Source organism: Parus major, chromosome 11, assembly GCF_001522545.3.
Source record: "Parus major isolate Abel chromosome 11, Parus_major1.1, whole genome shotgun sequence".
Taxonomy (NCBI): Eukaryota; Metazoa; Chordata; class Aves; order Passeriformes; family Paridae; genus Parus; species Parus major.
In genome coordinates this window covers 12,862,280-12,885,681 of record NC_031780.1, presented here as the reverse complement: position 1 = coordinate 12,885,681, position 23,402 = coordinate 12,862,280, and the positions used below count along the sequence as shown (strand labels likewise).

The 23,402-nt window shown below is 37.8% G+C and overlaps 1 long non-coding RNA gene across 1 annotated transcript; it reads left to right on the top strand.

Annotated features, from left to right (window-relative positions):
• The first annotated feature begins 5,830 nt into the window (after positions 1-5,830).
• LOC107209915 lies at positions 5,831-23,399 on the top strand. Its single transcript, XR_004499048.1, has 4 exons — positions 5,831-5,986; positions 10,184-10,262; positions 20,707-20,803; positions 22,288-23,399. It is a non-coding gene; the product is annotated as an uncharacterized LOC107209915 (long non-coding RNA).
• Positions 23,400-23,402: the final 3 nt, after the last annotated feature.

Sequence of the window (23,402 nt, the reverse complement as noted above, 5' to 3'; positions counted from 1 at the left end):
AAAATTGGAATCTAAATTACTTGCTGACACAGAATTGTTTTACTACTCCTCCCAACTGGATTTTAATTCAGCAATTTGAGAAAATTTACAGAACTAATCATTTGCTTTGATCCTGTGAATACATTCCCATTGAATCAAGACAAAATTAATAGGAGGAAACAATTGATAAGAGGCTGAAAAACCATTTTCCTATGCCCTAAAAATGTAGCTCTCCATTGACAATTGGGGGCACATTCTACAATCAACTTTTACGATATCTCAAAGAGAAAGGTGCAGAAAAAACTTATGAGGGTCTGTCAGTGGAACACGTCCATATGTGTGCTGGAGATGACTCAGGTTCACTTTGTCCTTCCCCACACTGTCACCAATTTTCCTGCCTTGCGCTGGCTACTGGAAACAGTTTTCTGTTTGCCATTGATACATGAGAGTTAATCAACACCATTAATCTGCATTCTAGATATCTGGAAAGTGCATTTCCTACTACCAGTACCATCTCTCCCTACCCCTGGCAGCCTATGGATGGGTGTTTGTATGATCCTGTCATTACTGTCAGATTTCCTTGATTGTAGTAAAATTACTTTATCTTGTTCAGGAAATGTTTGGGCTTTCTATGAAAAAGCCCTTTCTAACTCAGCTGACTCCCTTGGGTTTAATCTGGTCCAGATAATTTCCTAGAATTGCCACAGACACATCTGGATCCTCACAGAACAGTGTTCTAAACAATTTGCAAGCTTTCAGTAAAGTCCCAGCAGACACTGCAGCCTTAGCAATTGTAGTGCTGGTACAGATCCTCTCTAAACATCACAACCTCAGCATTGAAACCTGAGTAGCAAAGAGGTCATTCTTTTCAGGAATGGCACCTAATGAAAAGAATTTCCAAAATTGCAGCTAGCAGTATCTTTTGGGCACAGCTACCAGAGGAATATTTTGAAGATAAGATTTATTAAACATTAAATGGAACTAAGTCCATACAGTCCTTTGCTAATTATGCTTGGTCATCCCACTGTGCTATAGAGAATACAATTTTCTCGCTACTCTTCATATATCTCTTGGGGGAAATATGTCATGATTCTGGTTGTTAGCACTGATGCCAATAGCTGAATTCTTTTGCCTACTTTTTGACTTCAGATATCCTGAGGAGTAAGCAAAGAATTCATCAGTCTTTGAAGTCCTTAAAAAATTTCCATTGGAAATCTAGTTTTTGCCCTGAAACACACTGGCAAATATGAAAATTATTCACTTTTTGAAAAACCATCTAGTATTACTTGATACTCTACCAAATCAGTTTTTCTCCAAAATCTATTTCCATCCTTTAACTCTTTACTTTATGGTTGTTGTCCCCAAATACAAGAGTTAGAGGAAAGTTTTTAGCCTAAGGGGAAATTACTGTACTACAAAAACAAGGGAAGAGTTTGTTTCTTTATCCTGTTTTCTCACCTTTTTTAATTTACTAATCTCTCATAAAAGCTTAACAAAGTGGCTGGCAGAATGCAGCACTTTGTACAGTCAGCATGGACAAGAATGTTAAATTTATAAGGAAAGACATTAGCTACAGCAAATAAGGAACAAACACAGAAACTGTAAATTTCTTCTTTACAATGCTTATCTTTTATCAGCTTCCTGGGTCTCATTCTCACATGATTTAATATTATTATAATTACCAAAATATGTGATGCATTTTTTACATGATCTTTTCCTATATATATATATATACACACACATATATATATATATATTCATTGCTTTCTTTGCCTGCCCTGACATTTTGTCTCTGCTCAGCTCTGCACTGAGCTACCTTCACTCCTCTAGCAGGAGGCAGTGACCTCTCTGAGTCAAACTCCTGCCCTGTCTGCAGTGGGGCTGGAACTTCCCATTATTCCAGAAAGTTCCTTCTGCTGCCTGTGCAGTCCCAGGAGGAATAACTTGGCAATCGTGGGGTGCCATGGCTTGTATGCCACAGAGCAGCGAGCATGAGCCAGGATGTGATGAGGTTTTCCTGGTTTGTGCTGAATCCCAGGTTTATTGGAGAAGTCTACAAAAGATGAAGATATGCTGTACATCACTCAGGAAGGACTCAGAAGTTTCTGTGGTGATACTTTCCTGCCCTAATCCCTGACAGTGTGTCCTAAAGGTAAACGTGTGTAAAAATGTAAAAGTCACTGAAAGGATGACTTTCTTGAGACTGTCTTGAATAGCAGACCACATATTTCTAATCATCTTCCAGAGCTTGTGCAAAAGCATCTTCAAAGTTTTCACCACAAACCTCTACCCAAGAGAAAGTCCATGGCTAAAATTCCCAGTCCTCCAGACATACATTCTTCCTTTTTTCATTTGAAAATATAATAAAAGGATTATACAAGATGTTTAAAAATATTTTTATTTTATTTTTCATTCCTACCTCAATCTTACTAGTTGCAGAAATCTGCTTCTGCTGCTATTTCTTGCAAAGGTCACGTGCTGCTTTTAATTACAACCTTATTCCTTCCTGAGGCCTGTGCAAGTATTACCCAGAGCAACATTTTAGCCTCTACATTTAGGCTGGGACAGGAGCTGATCTTCCATGTCATTGTTTACTGTACTGGGTTTATTAACAACTTCACAATCTTCACCAGTACTTTTGAATTCTTTAGGTCAAATTAATCCTAATTGAGGTCAAGAAATGTGAATTCTCAGCCTGCTGTCTAATTCTGCAACAGGCAGAATTCTAATTCTCTGGTATGAGATGAAACTTCAGAGAGGTGTGTCTGCATCAGAAAAAAGTAGTGGTTGTAAACACTGATGGGCACAATAATTATCCATTAAGGATCAGCAGTGAATAAATCTGGAATAGACCCCAAAGAAAGGATCCCAAGGACAAGGAGTTGAGTTAGGGAAAAGATTTTACTGTGTTTTGTATAGTGAATGATAAATCTGTGATTTTTAGTGAAAGTGCTCCAAATTGTTAGCTCTTTGTTTCAGAATGTAGCTTGCTTTTATACTATGTTTCATTAACTCTGTGAAATATGTGTAGAAGTGCCAAGAAATTGATTCCTTCAGTCACATTTATGTGGTGTCATTGATCTAAGTAGGAAACACATAAAGTGCCATTGATCTAAATGGGAGTCAGGTTGAAACATTCAAAGGAAGAGTATGGTATTTGAGTCCTGTAGGAAAGAAATACCCACCAGATTAATTAATTCACATTCACTTTTCTAAGTGAGTCACAAACTATTCTTGTGTATTCTGAGAATTGAGACTTGTCTGTCTCAACAGTGAGGGAGTAAAGGCAAGAGGGTTTTGTATTTGTTGCTGTAGTGTGCATTAAATTAGCAAGAGCCAACACAATATTAACCTCATTTAATTGCAATCTCCTTGTCTGTTTTCTCTGCTGTATATATTTAGTTACACAGTCTCTGGGTGCTGTGGTGTTTCCAGTATGATCATAACTTAATGACTGTGCATTTCATTTTCAGGCATCAGTGATGTATTTTCATCAGCCTTTAGTAAACTAAAGAAGAATTGGACTGTTTCAAAACATTAAAGCAAATACTTAAATTTGTTCTGTTGTCTCCATATAGACTCTTTCAGAGTGTATAAGATTCTGATAAGAGGTTAGATTCAGACTACAGATAACTTATGAAATAGCATATCATTTATGTGTATTACCAAATCCAGGACTGTTCAGAGAAGACAATGGAGAGGGCACACATCAAAATGCAAATGGAAATCAAGGAGTCTGATGAATGGAAAAATGAGTGATTCAGCAAGTAGCACTCTACCAATACCCAGATGATATCAGAGAGTACTTTATAGATGAAAGTGGTTAAAATTAGATGAAATGCAAATTTAAGGTACTCAAAACTACAGGTAGGGAATTCCCTGAGTTTTTAACATATTCCAAACTAGGTGCTATGTGTAGACAATGCATGGCAATAAATCAGCTCTTAAACTCTGATCAGATGGCTATGTAATGCAATTCTGTCTGAACCAATTCATCCTGTAGACTTATTTATTTCCACTTTCTATTGTATAGTACTGCTGTACAAAATTAAATCACTGCTGTATTGTGTCTAGAAGAGGGGATAATTTACTTGTGACTGAAAGGATATAGTGCCACCATAGCTCAGTTTTTTTTGTGGGAGTTTCATGAAGTAAAATCTATATTGGAATCAGGTTTGGCAGAGCCATGACTTTCTGAAAACACATATTGCAAATGTTAGGTTGTAGAATTACTGTGGGAAGTGATACACGCCTAAAATTAATTGCTGTGTAGAAAAGCATTTTATGCTACTTGGCTGATCTTTAAACAAAAGTTAGCATTTCAAAAACACTTACTGAAACCATTAGCTTTCTTGCAGCACATTCCAGTTCAATAACTTTAATGAAGAGAAGTGATACCTTCACATTAAAATTCTAATAAGGAAAATATTTTCTAGTCATCTCTGACTCCATAAGTTTGGTTTTCTTCACTGAGTTGGGTTAATTTAAGGGAAGAAGTGTCCATCATTCATAGACAATATCCTAACCTAAAAAAGTCCTGATTTATATCTTTCCAGAGGTCTCCCAGCCTGGAGATTAGTGAGAGATGACTGGAAAACAGCTTCTGTTGTACTAGACATCATATTTTTGAAAGTCATGAACCAGCACAGGATTTGGTTCTGCATATGTATTAGTGACTGTTATTGTCTCAGTGGGTAATTATTCTGGCAGTGTTCAATTAACTGCTTAGTACTTGGAGTTACAGAGTCCCAGTGCACGCTGCAGGGCTGGCAGAGGGGCTGCAGCACCAAGCAGGGGTTAATTGACTTTTATTGAAGCAGTTTATAGCTTGTTCTTGTCTTCATCCTTAAGCACTACTGATCCACTGTAAACTAAGATCTATTGGGACAATATTTTTAAAGATGTTTAGTTTTCCACTAAACTGTATTTTATTTGTGTTGTTTCATTTTCTTCCCCCAAGATATCTAATGATAAAAAGGATAAGGTCATTTTTACTGAGTCTCTTTTACTTAAGGTGAAACTATTAAATTCCCCGGCACATTAAAGGGCAGATGTTGCGCTTTTTTTTTTTTTTCAGAGAAATTTACATACACTTCATTTGTGGAACAAAATTGCAGTGATTCAGTAGGTAGCTACATTTGTTTAGCTTACATAAAGTGTTATAAGGAGATCTATGAGGAGAAGTATTATCCTTTTAAATGATTTTTAAAATATCAAATTTTATTTCAGTTAATTCTAATGATTTGCTAGTAGTGTTTTACTACTATCATTGTTCAGTGTGTTTGAGTACTCTGAAATATTAAAATTAAAATTTTATGTAATACACATTTTTAGAATTCGGAAGATTTTATGGATTATTATTCATAACATCTGCCACTTATGGAAAAAAAGCCTTAAAATGCTCCTTTAATATACATTTAATTAATGAGATGCAATTTTATTTTAAATAAGATTTGTTTTATTTTAGAATTTATGTTTGTGGGAAAGATCTGTTTGCTCTATAACCCCTTAGGTTTGAGGCTTATAGCTTGCTATTAAATTCTTCCTTATAAGGAAACTTGATATTTCTAAGCATATAATATATATATCTTTTGTAAAAGATGTAAGACTGGAAAAAGAATGCCAAATAGACATTTTAATATTAATGAATGCTTACTGGTAACTAAAATGGATTAGATAGATGTAGATCCTTCCCATTTTCCTGCTGTATGGAAATGATTTTTATAAAATCATTTCTTAAGAAAAAAAGCTTTGCTAGAATTTGAGATAGGCAAAAGAGAGAGATCTTGGAAGGTATTCTAAAGCCAGACCTTTCAACCTTAAGTCCTCTTTTATTTTTGACTACAGGAAACCCCCATTGTTCTGCTTTGTGCTTGACATTGAACTGGGCAGGTGTGTCCACATAAGGTGCAACAGGGAGGATTTGCATGCTGGCTTGCTGAAGTGACAGAATTGTGCAAAATAACTGCAGTGGTCTGGCAAGCTTCAGGAAGCAGGTGGATCTGAGGTACCTGTCTCCAAAATTACAATGCTGAAAATGCCTGCTTGCCTTCTGCCTAACCTGGGAGGAAAAACAGGTTTTTTTTTTCCCTACAGTGTTATTCACAAGGCTTGTCTTTTGTACATCATGACATGTCTAGAATTTCCTCAGTCTTGATGGATCTAAGTGGTATAGCCTATAAATGTGATTCAGTTTTATTTGTTATATGTGACTATGGTGTATGATGAACAGGAAAATTTGTTAATGTGTATTGGGTGATATAAATTTACACATTAAACCAGATGCTGATTCTGATTTTTACTGAAGATAGAAAAATGAAAAATACTTCATTTTAGGAGGTTTAGAAAATCCTGCTTATGTCAAATGTCCTTGTCAGTCATCTAGATGATAGAGGTAAATAGACAGTAGGCCAAATTGCAGATGATACTTAATAGGGGTGGGACAGAACAAAATGTGTTTGCATTAGTGCAGAAGGATCTGGGAAAAGTTCAGAACCTGGCTGACATAAACCTAAACAGTGAAACACAGATAAGGAAGATGTCCAGATACAGATGAGGAAGCCTGTTGGCCAAGAGACAGCCCTGCTGGGAAGGATTTGGAGTGATGCAGGACTGGTGAGAGCTGCCTGTGCTCCTTAGCATGAATAAGACAAATCCCAAACCAGGCTACATTATGTGTCTGCTCCCTTCTGCTGAGGCTGCTCCCCAAACACTGCAGCCAGTTCAGGCCCTCTGGATGCAGAGGTTGGCAAACTGCAGTGGATCCAGTGGAGGGTGGCCCAGACCATGCAGGACTCAAAGCAGCAGCTCTCACATTGAGGGAGATGCACTTGTTTAATCTGGCAAAGATTCTAATAGCTGCCTACAGCCACTTGAAGAGCAATTGCAAAGATAATGGAGTCAATCTCTTCTCAATGGATTGCAATAAAAAGGGACAATTTTCATGAATTGTGGCTTGGGATATTTGAATCACACATAGAAGTAAAGGAATTGTGCTTTCTATATTCCCATATCCCACAATCATTTATTTTAATACCTTCAACACCTCAACCAGTTTCAGTTGTCTTTAGCACAGAATGAGTGTAAACCAGGTGAAATTTCCATAGTAAGTTACTCAGCTCCACAGATATCTCTTGTGATATCACTCTATTTAAGCCTCATATGGGAGTATTCAGGTTTTCTTTTTTTGCACTCATGGTGGAGTGAATTAGATGTAAGATATCAGGTTGGAATTCTCCAGGAAAGGAATTTCGGTCAGTTTTCCTAATAGGTTTTAAGCAGGTTCAAAGAGGGGTTTAGTTTATGAGTTAATAGCACATGCAGAGCATCTGCACTGACCTAGAAGACATTAACAGCTCTGTCTGAAGCATTTAAGTCAGTTGGGTCAATGATTACCTGATTAAAAACTCTCAGTAGTTTTTTACATAATAGACTATCATATTCAATCAAGTAAACCATACAAGAGTGTTTAGATTTTTAATTCAGAATGAGAAGAACTATTTTTCCTAGAATATAGTGGAGTTATGTGGGAAATAAAGCGCTAATAGAATTGCCAGAATAATTTACCATTGTATGACATGAAAGTGGCTTAAATCTCTGCTGGCAGATGAGCACACAGAGTAATGGTTCAAAGGGATCATTACTACTTAATCATGACACGTTCTGCTGGAAGAGCTAGTTATAATTCTTCAAAATGAGACATTTATATTTCCTCAACTCTTTCTCTTCTTCCTTTCTATGGCATATATCAAATGACAAGGTTCATATTGAAATGAAATTTGTTCAAATCAGTTAGTGAATTAGTAGAAGAATGACCATAAAGTAGTTATTTAAACTTTACTCAAATAATGAAAAGCATTTCAAATTGCAGTTATCAGTTATCATCACTGCCTTAAAAATCTATAGTAAATAATATACTTCTTGATTTTAATCTAATAATTTTTATTTTATTTTATGTTTACAGGTGCAGTCAGGTAGCAGTCTCCAACACAGTTTCATATCCTAGTTCTCATGTTTGGTTTTGTTACATTGTATTTGTATTATTTTCTTTTTGTCCATAAGTTGTGGAACACAACTTAATTGCTGCTATTTTTAGTTTACCGAATTAACTTTCTTCAGCAAAAACACCTGCAGAAGGAGTCCCTGGAAAGCATATAAAACATTTTTTTAAAACATTTTTATACATTTGTGCTTAATATATGAGAGGTAGTTTGAAAAACTCCATAATAATGTATAAATTATTAAAAATTATGAAAACAATTTTTAAAATTACTAGTGTTTTGGCTGCCAGTTGATTCATGCCCAAGAGACAGTAGAAAAGCAACACTTTTCAGGTGTTCTGAGTATATGCCTACTATATTATGCTTAATATATCTTCCTGGAATTATTTTGAATAATTTGATCAAAATGTTTTACTTGTGGAAGTCATTATTTGGCCAAGCCTGTTGCCTAGATTACTCAGTGGTAATTACCCCACTAATGAAACCCAAGGTCTGATGAAGATGTTTAAGATACCTGTACACCATTAGGCACCTCAGAATTGTATCTGTTATGTTTTCAAAAAGAGCCAGCACTGTCTTACAAAGCCCTAAAATTATTATTGGGCATTTCTAGGTGATGAAAGTCATTGAGCCATTTTCAGTTAATGAAAAGCACTGAATTATGAATAATTAGGATATTTAAATGTACTTGTATGTAAAACTCCAGAGCTACTCAGTGTTTTAAATTTAATTAATTTGGTTCTTGGTATTGATTAGTAAAGGTGGTTTTCAAGAAAATTGTTGAATAGATGGATCACTCAATATTTTGGTTATAATGGGCATTGTCTTGTATTAAAAGGAGGGGGATGGTACTTAATGACAACTCCCAAAGTAACTTTTGCCATGAAATTCTCTGTTGGTTCATTGATCATTTTGTGACAGAGACTATTTGAAATTCTATGCCTCACAACAGGTCTTCCTCTTTAACAGGACTGAACCATATCATTTGAGAAGGCAAAAGTTGTTATTTTAAAGTCTATATGTAAGATGGAAACAGTGAATATGAGGTTTTTAATTCACACTGATGCTTTTTATAGCTTGTCCTATAGTAGAATTAAGTTAGAATTAATTTAATCAATCCAAAGATTTAGATGATCTAGAAAAAAAGATTATTTTGTGTTTTTATAAAAACTGCAGAGAAAAAGATTTAGGATTGTAGAACAGAGAAAGACAATTACTCTAGCACTATCAGTCTGTGATGAGACTCTGCACAAGGGAGAGAGGTATACTCAGCATGAGATAAGGGTTACTAGAAATAAGGCTTTAGTGTGAATTTCAGTCCTGCACTAAGTACCAACACAGACATCTCACACAAACCAATTAAGGACCATTTAGGACTGTTTCATTAAGTGTCTCTTAAATGTAAAACTTGACTAGATTCCATCAGTCAAATATTCACTTAAAGGCAGTAGAAAAGGTTTTCTTTGAAATTACCTTCTGACCAGGAGAAATCTTACTGAGAAGCTTAAAACCAATCTATAGTAACAGAAGGTTAAGAGGTATTCTGTGCTTTCACAAGTCCCTAGCTTATTTGTAATTAGGAGATGCACTGAATTTTGCCCTGCAAGGCTGCAATTCCTCATAGAACAGCTTGTGAATTAGTAAGAAAGAGTACTAATTGTTTGTGTGATCATTAATTAGCCATCCTGCCTTTCCATATCATCATTTAACTCCATTAAGCTTAATGTTTGTACATATACTGTATTAATGATCTCGCATACAGCTAGCAGTGGAATACATAGTGATTAGTGAAGCAATAATCACATACAGCATTATAAATTTCATCAGTAGTAATGTTAATTCCATAAATTAGCAGCATTATAATAGAAACTGAATTGCAACTGGAGATGTATTTTTAGAGATTATAAATTATTACTAGACAACATTATTTCCAGAGGAACAAAACCCCAGGAAAATAGCACTGTGTCTTTGTGGGGTACTCTTTAACTAACAAAGAAACAGGGGAAAAAAAAAACAGCACCCCCTCAGAAAAAAACCCAAAAAAACTAAAAAAAAGCAAAAAACCCAGCAAAAAGCTGATTTTCTACTGAGAACAGTATAATATCTAGAAGTCTGAAAGTTCACATTTATTTTATTCTCCTTTCATGACATCCTGATGATTTGAGAGTGATCATTTTCAAGAGCTGTGTTTCTATTTTTTATAGGAGTTACCCAAAATTTCGGTCAAGACAACTGATGTATAGACTGTGAACACACATATAAAGGTGACAGAGACTGTGAGAGGTACAGTAGGATTTACATGCACACCATCTCAAAGACTGTAAAGACTCAGAAGTTATAAAATGACACTCCTCTGTATCATTTACCACTTCATACCATGGAGATTCTCATCTTAAAATTGTTTTTTTGGGGAAGAGTAGTATAAGTGGCAGGAACAGAATACAGTGATGGGGTATATTCTGCTTTTTGCAGCTCAGTGTAATAAATGCATCATGATATTATGGACCAATGAATTTAGAACAAATGAAAGAAAAATTTTTATGCAGAAAATAATTAGCCTGTAAAAATTTTCATGTCAGATAACCTGTCTGTATGCAGTGGAGCTGGGTAATGTGTTTGCTAATGCTATTTGTGGCTGTGATAATGCAGATGATCAAATCTCGTGTCAGAGAAATATAATGGAAAGGGAACACTCTTTTTGTTACTATCATTTCAAAGTCAGCTAGATATTTTATGGGTAGATAAAGTAGACACATAAAGTATGAGAGGAGCTGTAGAACAGAAGATGGACTCATTATGACAAATTCTCTATTGCTCTGTGAATACCCAGTCCAGAATACCCATTGTTGCCAAACTGCAGAAAATATTTCGATTGTAAGAGTTACTATGGACAAGCAAAGCTGATAAATGTTAGAGCTAAAATAAGATTATGGAGCAGAACTAAGTGACCCTATAACAATATCTTACAACTTTGTTATTCATGACATCTGATTTATACTGCTGTAGTTCCCACTGATTTCAATGGTTCTTTGTGATTTACATTACTAAAAATGATAGTGAGATCAATTCTTGCACAAAAAGGCATTTTCAGCAGAGATTTTTCTGTCTCGGTGCTATGTTGCACAGGTTTAAGCATTATTTTCTCTTTTGTCACTTTTTGGTCAAGACATATTCTCTGTAAAAGGTTTGGGAAGAGTTCTGTCACATTAATACTTTCTAACTGAAGCCATCATTTGCCAGAGCCTATATTCAGTGTCACACTCTTTAAAGGAATTGCTCTTGGCAACACAGCCTAATGGTATTACAAATCCTGTCACAATATCAATAGTGAAGTGGGAAGAGAGTTAGAAATATTAGGATGGTGCTCCATAGTCATACAGCTTGGCAAAGAATAATCTGACTCTTCTCTTGCTCATACTGATGAAATGTTGTCAATCTCAACTATCCTGATTTTAAGTCTGTTTGGGAGACCACTGGAATTAATCTTCACCTGTCCAAGGGGAACAAAGACTTCCAATTTAAGTGCTCCATGTTGTTCTAAATATAAGAAACTTGAACTTGGTGTTTATTTGGATCAATAGCATCATTATTGTTACCAATTTAACAAGGAATTAAACCACCTTAGCAAAATATTCTTTTAAATTGTAAAGCAAGATCATATAATCCAGCAGACTCCATATGGAATTTTGTACACCTAGCACAGTTTGTCAAAAAGCCACTAAGAAAACATCAAAGCAGTGTAAAATTTGACCATTTCAGACTGCTGATTGTAGCCTGTCACTCACAATGGCCCACCAGATAATTGGATAAGTCATGACAGAATAAAGTATTTATTTGGTTCTTTATGCTCATTTCTGAACACTAAGAATTTCCAAGACAGCAGTAATCTAGAAAGTTTACAGAATTTCTTATAATTACATGAATGAATTCAGAGGGTGTGTATACCATTACAGATGAAAACCTCATAGTCTTAGTAAAACCAAATGTGTTCAGTATAACAAACTTCATTATGTTTGTCAGAAGAATTTTTAGTGATTTTAGTGTATTATTTTATATAATTAGTTTGACTTTAAGTCTTAGAAAAAGTGCAAGGTCTTTGTAAGAATAAATGCCTGCTGTTATCCACTCTGATGCCACCTTGATAGGTCAAGAATTTCTGTGCATTGCTGATATTGCAGAAAGTCAGTAGGAACAAGTAAGAATACCTAAAAAGGAAGAAACCTTAATGTATACAAATCATTCTGCCATCTCAGATTTTTCTTTTTTTATCAATTTAAGTAAACTGTTTTAAATGTTTATCAGGAAAAAAGTAAAAGCATTGATGAACCCATCCCTTAGAAAACTGTTGTGTCGTGCAGATGCAATTAGTTTTTCTTCTGTAAAACCATCAGACAAGTTAGGGGCTCTCTAAGGTATATTTAAATATTCTTTGATTAATTTTCTTGTGTCATGCTTGATTGTGCATGTGTCACACAACTCCAAAGAATATGTACAGTGGGAGCAATCACTTCTCCTATATAACTGTAGTATGGTTTCATATATAACATGCATAATTTACATACATTGGATCTGAGCAGAAACAACCATATTTAATGCAATCCTTCAGTGAAAAGATCCTTGTCAGTCATCTGCTCCTGGGCAGATTGTTATCTACAAAGCAAGAATCCAGTCTGCATGTAAGGCAAAGACTGTGTCTTTTGTTAGTGTACTGTGCTCAAGTGAATCAGGAAGATTCAAAACAATTCAAATAGTGTTGTATTTTTAAACACCCTAATTTTTATGTGTTCATATATCAATCAGTCCTTAAGTCAGGAAGCAAATAGAATCTTGTATTGAATGCAGAGATTATTCTTGCCAAGGCTGGACAACATTCCTGGCAGTGGGAGTTACTTATTACAGTTCACCTGGTGTCACTGCTACTACCTCAAAAGCATCCCCTCTCCTTAGAGCCTTCACAGGATTTTCACTATTAAATCTTTCTTCCTTTCCCCCCTCCCCACCCCATGTGTTATGTCAGCATTGCAAGCCTAGTTAGGAGCCCACAAAACTGGCATTTCTGCATCCTCTTGATTTTAGGCATCTGGAAAAGAAAGGAATTTTACCTGTTCATTAAAGGGTACACAAAAGAAAATCAATAATCTTCACAAGTTGCTATTTTATGTTTGATCTGTGACCTGTGTGTATGGAAATTATAATTACTGCTTGCTTTTACACGAGGGTTGGGATTCCTTGGGAATTCCTTGGTTGGCATCCTTGGGATTTGCTGTCCATACTGGAGTGGGCACAGGCCATTTCCCTCAGGCTGCATTCTCTGCTGTTCTCCATGGTGTGTTTCAGCGTCTCTTCCATCCCACCATTCCCTCCATGCTCTTTTCTGCCCTCACTCCAGTCTCATTTTGTGCAGCTCTCCAGGATCCACAGGCTTCTCTTGTTGCATCTGGCTGACCACTCAGCCTCCATCTCTCCCGTGCTCTACTGCCCACTTCCAGGTCCTCTCAATTCTGGCTTCAGCGTCTTGGCAACAGCTTCTCCCAGCATCTCTCTGGAATTAAATGGGACAGCTTTTATTATGTTCCTGGAAACAGCTGAACTTTCAGAAATGGTTTTACATTTTTTTCCTGATGTTTTCTAAAATCAGCCTGAGAAACTTGGAAATTTCCTAGCTGCTTTCAGACTAAATGCATCCTTTTTTATAAAGCTATGAGCAATTGAGCATATGACTTTGTAACTGTAATATTCACAAACCTTGGCAAAACACAACCTTTGAGCCTTACCTTTTCAGCTGTGCTAAATAATATTTTTGACTCATTGTGCCTTGTTATGCTGTTAATTCACAATATGTGATTTCATTGAAATAGTCTGTTCTTGCTATCATGAAAATTAGCGACATCACTGCTAGCTATTTTTTGCTGTGTTTTAAAAATATTCAAATAGATCATTGATATCAACATATAGGTGTTGTTCCTCTTAGTTTAAACAAAGTCTTGTAGACAAAGAGAATGTGAGAATGTGTGACTGGAGAACTGAGCAGAAATGCACTTTTTATTACTAAAAAATACATCTCTTTTCTTTAAAAACAAGAGGGGGGAAGTAAGTTCTTTGATGTTTATTCTATTTTAATTAATTTTTATGGCCATTTAACATAACTAGAAAGTGTGAAGATTGAAGTTTCATGTTGACACTGTACATTACAACTTAATGACCTAGTCTTATTTACACATAAATGAGTTTTTTAATGGTCTAATTAACAAAATGCATCAGTTTGCTTCTTTAAATTAAGTTACTCTAAGGTAGTATGTTTTAGTAATTTCAAATGCTTAATAAAAGATGAAAGTCTCCTATTATTTTAAGTGAGTACTTTCCTAACAAACCGTTTCACCATAACATGCTACTGCTGTATAAAATCCAAAATATTGGACTTTACATTCAGACTAAATTTTAAAATAGGATCAATTATTTTAATTTAAAATTCAGAGAAATTTGATATTTTGGATAGAAAAAAAAATTAAATTAAAGGTTTACATCTTGATAAACTCCTGTATGAGTTTACTCCTGACTCCCAGGAACTGCTCTTTTTAGAAGAGGGCTCTGTTTTCCTGTTGAAGTGCGAAAGGTCCAGTGAGTGAAATGAGAAGTGTGTCTTCTCAGCACTAAGAATGTTCTCTGCTTCTCTCAGCTGCACAGTCAGACTTGATCCATGATAGATTCTCTAGTTCTAGGAGTTTGGTTTTATTAGGAGATTTAATTATGACATACTTTTGATTTTTAGGCATTCTTTCCAGCTGTGTTATCTAGAAATCAATTTACATGAGAAAGAGGCAATGTATTAATTTTCTGCATTTTATTATCTCTTATCTGGAAGCTTCCAAGTACCTTGTAGAGATAAATTCTACCCCATTTTAAAGTACAGGAAGCTAGGCTATAGAATGATACAAGACTTGCCCAAGACCACAGAGAAAACTGAGCAATAGATCTCTTCATTCTTAGCTAATTCTTAAATTGTGACGCAGGCCAACATTTGTGACGTGCAATAGTAACTTAAATAAGGGGCACAGCTCAGGTACAAGGGACCCCCACTGGCTTCCATGGGGCTGCTTGTATGAATGAAACTGAGCGTTCAGGGAAGGTGTTTGCAGGATTAAGGCTCTGCATAGGGTGGAGAATTGAGCTTTATATATACTTTAAATAGATTCCCAATCCTTTGTGCTTCCCATTGTCCTGTGCTGTCTCTCGCTCTGAAATAGGGCATATCAGCCAGCCAGCAGAACTGAGCAGACTGGAAGGGAGAAGGCTGTCTCCTATGAATTAAAAAATCTAAAGGCTGACCCCCCAAATCATACGCTTCAGTTTCAATAACTTCCACGCTTTGATATCAGTGCTGTGATTCTATTTTGGTTTGTCTTCTGGTTTTTGAACTCCTGGGGTTGGCTACATTGACATCATCTCTAAATTTGGTGGGGAGAGAAAAAGGCAAGCATTGTTAGGGTGAAGGAGCCGGCACAGCAGCAGCTGCTGATTTGCTCAGTCAACACAGTCTATTTTATCACACGGCTGTGATCGAAGGTTTCTCAACTATTTTTTAGCACCTTAAGTAAAAGCTTGTTTGTTTTTTGACTGAGGTGATTATACCCTTGATGAGGCGCTACTGCTTGTTCTGCAAAATAATAAAGACTGTTAATCTTATGATAGACTCAGGGGTAAAAACAAACATCACTCCAACCTCTATTATATTACATTCCTAGTCAGAATGTCCAGAAAAGAGACCTGCATCTTTTAAATAATTATTATCTCTGCTTTATTTATGGTACATTGCATTGCTTCCAAAAGACAAGAAATAAGTTACCAGAGTCTCATGTTAGTGCTGGGGAGATATGCAATTTAAGTAAATAACAATAGAGAACATCAGTAAGATCAGAGCAGGGGCTATGTCTGTTTATGAGCTGTACCTCAGCAATATTTTTGGTCTGTATCCCTTAGAGAAAGGATTTGCAGCAAGAAACACAGTTATGTTCAGGGAGTTCACCATCACCTAAATAGCCCCCACACTGGAGACCATGGAGTGCTGTGGACCATAATTAATCATTTGGGTCACTATGTGTGGTAGGTCAGTGATTTGGTGACAGACCAGTGACCTGGGCAGCCTGTGAGCCCTCTCCCAGGAGGCTGCTCCGAGGCAGCTCTGCAGGGAGCCCAGTGCAGGGGGCTGGGGCTGTGCTCATCCGCACCACGGCATCGTGGGCACGGTGACAGTGCCGGGCTCTGCCCGGGCTCATCCCCCTGAAGGGAGCACTGGGACCATTCTGCCACCCTGCTTGTAGTGCCAGCAGATTTGGAAATATCACAACTCTGGACCGTGTTATGCATGCAGGCATCTGGGGAAATGGGAACAGGGAGAGGAAACCCTGGCTCCCAGTAGAGTCTGTAGGAGTTCTCACGTTACTTCAGTTGGTTCAAGATTATACCCCTCGATGCTTTTACTGGCTTGGGGTTTCCCACCTCCATATGGATTCATCCCACAGCTGGGATCATCATGTCCTATTCACTGCAATTTTTATTCTTCATCCAAGTTGTTTTGAAACTGTTACAAATGGAAGAATAAAATATCTGGCAATGTCTTGTCTGTTTAGCTAGAAAGGTCTTTAGGAACAAGGACTGCCTTTTCCTGTCTGTTGCTATAGTGCCTAGCACAATAGGGGCCTGGGTCTTCCTTGGAATCAATGCAGGATCCTCATTGTAGGAATAAATGTTCCTGAGGAGATAGAAAAATACAAGAGCTACTTTGTAATGCAGTCATGTGCCATAATGGCATAAAATAGTTTGACATCAGACTGGTCCCATTCTATGAGGTGTCACACCCTGCTCTGCACAAACTTCTCTAGTACTAAAAATAATCCTTCATATGGCACTGATGTTCTTGCAGTAGCACAGGCTTTTTTAGAGACCCCCTCAGAGCTCTCAGTCCCATATACAGATCCCATACTCTAATCTGAGACTGGGTTTGGTGAAAAGCAGCTACACAGGGGATGAAATGTGGATAATATTTAACTTTTAACAGTACAAGAGCTGCAAGACAAAATGTGAGCTAAAGAAATGTGCTCTGTTAATATGAGGTGGATTTAAATAGGTAAGAAATTATCTGCCAGGATGGAATTTGGCAAGAGGAGCAAACTTAATTCTCTCATGTCATGCAAAATGTGTCATGTCCATCTGAATAATGTCCTCCCAAATGGAAATAGGCAGAAACTTTCCAGTAAGCACTACTTCATTAGAGAATGCTGAGTTACTGAGACCAAAGATATATGACAGGAAATTCTATGGGTCTGTGAGCTTTTCTGTTGGGTTTTGTATGGCCTTCCTCCAACTCCAGGGCACCAAGCAGACTTCCTGAACCTAGAAGCTTACACATCTTCCAGGTATCTTTGGTAGAGTTGGAAACCCTGAGTTTCTGAGATCTCTGATCTAAGGTGGTACTCCTGCAGCTTTGACTCCTTTCTTCAAAAATTTGGATACCTTAATTCATACCCCAACCCCAGAGCCAGTGGATGTGGAAACCTGGAAGCCCTAGGAAAGCTTCCCCAGCAGTGGTTCATTCTTTTGCTCCCCCAGCAGTGGTCACTGTAAATTCCAAGATTGGCTTATTAAAGTGAATGTCCATATTTCTGAGATTCCTGCTTTGCTGGTAGGTGAAAAAAAAGCAATCCCAAGAGCCCTGAGGCTCTTGGTTCTGCTGCTTTCATAAGGGTTCCAGTTTCCAGGTTTATCCAAGATTTTTACAGTTGACTCCATTTGTTTTGGACAAAATAATCAGAAATAAAATGATCTATTTTTTCCAATGTAAAATTTTCACAATTTTAATTTCATTGAAAAATTTGAGAATACATTATTTTATTTTAATTCAAAACTAAAATGTGGAGCAGAAGCCTTGAATTTGGGTGAAAACATCTGCAAGCACTGTCTGGGGAATTACTCGGTGCACGCTCCTACTCCACATGCTCTGTGCTGTATTGGTAGCATCACTCCAAACCTGTCTGCCTGGGCTTTGCCATCTGAGGTTGTTTGAATGAGTCATTCTCAGCCTGTGAGATGTGGTAGATCCAGACTGGGATGCTGACAATGTTTGGCACTAAATTCTTGGCGCTGTATTGTTTACACTAGAGCCATTAAGTGTTCTATAACCTTCAGATATTCCGTTTTTCAGCCATGACTTTTGCAGTGTCAGGCTGTGCTGAAGCACATGAACGGTATGTTCAGTCATGGTGTGTGCAGAGTTCAAAGCTTTGTGACTGTTACACAAAACCTCCCTGCGCTTTCAGAGCTATAATCCTTCCTCTTGACAGAATCATTAAAAATAGCTGTGGATGTTAAACATGCTCCCTGCAACCCATAACAACAACATTTCATTGCATCAGAGTTAAAAGCTGTGCAAGGACTGAGCACTACTGCCTAGTGCTATGTGGCAAAGTGCTTGCAGGATCAGGAGAGCTTTGGCCAGGATTGGATTGGAAGCTGTCAATACTCAGAATCAGAAAATTCAGAAAAGGATGGTGAAGACCTTATTCAAGGCAGTGCAATGGAATTTTCTCACCAACTGTTTTGCCAAAATTATATTAATAAACAGTTAATCTGGGAATTATTCCAGCAGATCATGCACAGAGACATCAAAAAAGAAATGGTGCTGGCATCGTTTTATGTATAACGAGTGAGATGTCAGCACTGTGCAGTGATTTCAGCACACCAGTGCCTAACAAGAGAGGAAAGGTGTATACTGGGGGAAAGAGCGAGAAGAAAGAAAAGTTTCAGACAGTATTTGTTTAAAGAAAAAAATCCATCATATGGCTTTTTTAAATGAGGATAAAACTACTCTCTCCAGCTGCATACAAATGGGAGAGCAGCTCACATATTAAAATGGATCTGGGACTTTCAAGTACTTCACTCAATATGCAGAAAATTATACTGGATGTCGACAGCTTTTCTCCACAGAGAAGACAGCTGTGGGGGTCCTTTTATTAGACAGCATAAAAAAAATCCTAAAGTGAAGTTTTGCCAAGTAAATAGGCAACTATTCGATGAAACAATCAAGTGCTGTTTTTATTTTGCTGTTCAGTGTGGAGTTTCTTACATTTCCTGCAAATAATACAGAAAACAAATCCCTTTTTAGGACTGTGGGAAGTACTCACATATGACAAATGGTGATTGGTACACAAATGTGCTGAGCTGGTAATGTCTGTGTTCTCCAGAGCCTATGAATCATCTGACAGTGCCAGTGTGATGTTAAAGTAGATGAAAATATTTTTGTTTTCCATTCTGGAACAGAACCAGGGAACCTTCCTGATAATTAGAGATGATATCCTGTGAAACCACAAACTCTGTCCCTTGCAAAAAGCTCTGTCAAGTTCCACGTGTGAGCTATACATGTCACCCTTATTCTCACACCGGTGCCCCTGGAGAGAGCCAAGTCCAGGATTCAGGTACCCAGAAGGACGTGCCAGGTTCCAGCTCCCCTGAAACTGCCTCACCCTTCATCTCTCCATGGCTGGCATCAGTGTAGCCCTAAGGCAAATTCTCTGGGTTTAGATGCTGTGGAAGTCCTTTTGCTCAGGAATGGCTTCCTGCATGTCCCTGTCAGCTGATGAAAAAGCCCATCCTAAAGTAGTTCTTCAGGGATTCTTTGAGTCTACTGCAAGAACAGAGGGAAAGCTTTTTTGTTTAGGGGAAAAAAAAAAAGTTTATACTGTTGAAAGTGATGGTTATATCTTTCACAAAATATTTATGATCCGTGTATGAGCATCTGGGACACAAAACAGTTAATATGCAAACAACAGAGCTAACTGGGATATTACAGAACATCAGCAAACATATACAATATAAATTTGACAAGAGAGATAAAAATCAACCTGGCAGGTCTTAATTTCCATTTCCACTCTAAAGGCAACTTCCCAGAAACAGCTGCACAATTCCCATGCTTTACTTCTCATATTCAAGAAGAGCCTTCACATTTCAGGGAAGGAATGCTTCCTCTCTGAAACTTCATATATTAGCTCTCTTGGGTTTTCCTCTCTTAATTGCTTTCAATCAGAGCAGAGGTTTCTTTGTTGTTTGTCTTTTTGTGTTTGCTTGCAGAACTACAATTAAAAACCAATTACAATTTGGATAGGTGACAATATAATGCCATTCCTGTTTAACTGTCTTTTTCAAGTCTTGATAATGTGTGTTTTAATCACAGTGACTGTTATCACATAGAAAACCAAATGCATCAAATAAAGATGCTATTATTCAGTTTCAAATGATTGCCATTTAAGAAAAGTAAAAGGACTAATGAAATTGATATACTGAGAGTTTTGTAAATCTCTGCAAAGGCACAAGAATACTTCGCATAGTGCATTGTGAGATATGTCTGCAGCTAGGTCTTATTTTAAAATCCTTACACAGGTTCAAAATTCCATCCCATTTTATGTCTTTATAATGTGTACTTTGTTCTTCATTTTCTATAGTGGTAGAAATGAAAGGCTAAAATCATCTCTGTCTCTTGTCGTTTCACAGGTTGTTGCACCGGCTCATCCTTTAGCTTTTTGCCACAAAGACCCTTTGAAGCTTGCCCAGTTCTCTGTAACTGACTTTTGTATCTGACTTCCACCAGCACTTAATTGAGGGATATTTGCTAACTTAAGTAGTCAGTATTGCATTTTATGTCAAATTTCTCTAAACCTCTTTTCCCATGTCTACACAGAGCCCAGATCCTCATCCATAGCAAGCAAGGTGCATAATACAGTCGCTCTTCCCTGACTCACCTTCCTCTAGTCCTGTCCTGTATCCACAGGATCAAGGTGAGACAATTTATTGACTCTTCACTAACTTGTGCTACATTCTCACTGGGATTGCAGTACCACCTGGGGCTTCTCAGTGCTAGAATGACATTCATAAAGTAAATTTAGAGAAGGAAGGGAGGCAGGTAGGAGTCAGGTTGCTCAGAAATGTTGAATAATGGGACTGGAAGGAATGCTGCAGGTGCCTGTAAGCCAAAATTCCACGTTGATGTCTCTATTCTGTCATTACTAGGCACTCCATGGTTGTTAGTTCTAGTGGGTGTTGCACAGTAAAGATGCATTAGAGTAATTATATGGTAATGACAGAAGATCATGAGTTAAAGATGCTGTGAATTCTGCATACACATCTGAAATTGTTTGCAGCTGATGGGGGAGGTGTATCCACATGGAATTTGATAGCACTGATATTGTAATTAAAGCTGAGGAGAGAGATGAGGATTGTACTTATTTCTTACTGCTACCTGTGAATATTAATTAGCTCATGGAGCCACCTGACCTTAACAATAATCAGTTCTGTTACACAGAGCAGAAGGGAAAATGCGAACTGCCCTCTAAATATTTATTAAGAAAACCGAGATGAAAAGAGCCTGGTTGTGGTAGAGAATAGAGGTTCCTGGAAGCCAAGTTGCCTCCTCTGTGGTGGAAGGAAGATCAGAATGTTTCCAGTTTCCTCTGCTTTGTAGAGGACAAGGTCAATTCTGTCACCACACAGGCAACAGAAGCACACCTGGTTTGGCACACAAATGAGTAAGAGAATGTCAGGTCTGCAGAGATTTCTCCAAGACTTTCTATACTCCTGCTTGCCTTCCTACCTGCATAGGCTGTATAGTGAAGTGACTCCAGAAGGCAAAAAATGTAAACCTGAGCTCAAGAGTGTCTTTATGTCTGGGCACCACATCTGTTAGTCTTTTTGAGAGTTTCACATTACCTTCAGAGAGAAGGGAAATAATTATTCTATCATTTGTGAGGTGAGATGGGATGAGATGAAAAGGTACATTGGGAAACTCTGCATTTTTGTATTGGGGAAAGCCCTGAGAATTAAACTAAATAAAACTAAAATTCTAGTCCCACATTTTGCCTGGTAAAGTAATCCTTTGCTCCATTCCTTCTGGTAGTGTAGTGTGGGCTTTGGGGATACCCAGAAAATTTGGATCAGGGAGAAATTTGAATGTCTGTTTTTTACAGATGACAAGTAAAAGCTGTGGAGAAAAGGAAGATTATATCTGCAGCATAACTAGGTAGCTCTGTTTCTTTCCCTGTTAGGGCCTGGTTTTGTTTGCAGCAGTCAGGAGCAGCCTTCCTAATGGTTTCCTGTAAGGCTCATTACTGAGTTCATATTTTTGTCCTTCTCACATCTCCCTCATCTCCTATCACAGTCCCCTCCCCAGTCATGAGGATTCGATCACCTGTGATACACAGACTTTGGAGTCTGTGTGGAGCGACAGGCTGTGTTTAAAAACGAGGTGTGTTCTTAATCTCCTCAGGTTGACTGGAAAGTAATTCTCCAAAGAGGTGGAAGAGCACGAGGCTGCTGTGCACTGGTGTCTGGCTGCTGCCCTGCTGGAGATCCATGAGCAACAGCAGCACGGCAAGTCCTCTTTCTTCTTTCCTGACAGCACCACAGTACCTGTATCTTAATCAGTCAGTGTCAGACAGTGTCACAGGCTCAGAGCACTGCTCGAAGCAAAGCACAGCACAAACGCCTCCCTGCTGCTGGTAGCTTAGGTTACCATTACCAGACTGAGCTGCCTGATGTAACACTCCTGTGCTCCAGACAGGCTGAAACCCTCACAAGTGCTGGCACCAACACGTGTTCAGACCAAGGCACCTCTAGCCCTGGGCGTTTCTGTGCTCCTGTGACTCCATCAGAGGCACCACGGCTACACTGCTGGTGACAGCACAGATGGGAAACAGCAGTGCTGGAGAGGGGGATGATGGAAGGAAAAATGGTTGCTGGGGTCATTGATACAGTTTTAGTAATACATGATATGGGGAAGGATGAATTTATGTATATTTTATATGAGAACATTATATGCCTCTTGGGCTATCAAAGTTACAGATTTGCAACTTTTGACTGGCCTGGTTTAAATCAGAAGGGATGGAGGGGAAGCCTACCTAAAATGAAATGGTGACATAAGATTTTTAGCAGAAACAATCAAATAGCTGACTAGAGGGAATAACTGTAGCTCCATCAAAGTTAGAGTGGTTTACTGTTTCCAGCAGTGAGTCTGGCATCAAAGGGAATCCTAAACCTGAAATCCTTGGAAAGAAGTGGGTTATCAGCAGATACAAATTGGTTCATGCAGAGAACAAAGACAACATTTTGTGAGTGGGACAGCCTGGCTTTTTTGCAGCTCAGTGACAGTTTTCCCTTCCTGGAGCATCGAGTGGTTAAGCTTGGCCTTTCACCATGTTAACACATTTTCCTCAAGGCCCTGTAGCTTCAAGATAGGAATAAATAAAGCTTTATTTTTTTTTAAGTACCATAAAAATTACATCTGTTCAGAGGGTCCTGCTGAGAAAGTTTTCAAGTTCCATAAGCAAGTTAAAGCTGTGGTTTTAACACAGGGGTCTGGTGAACTGTGTTCACCCATGAGCA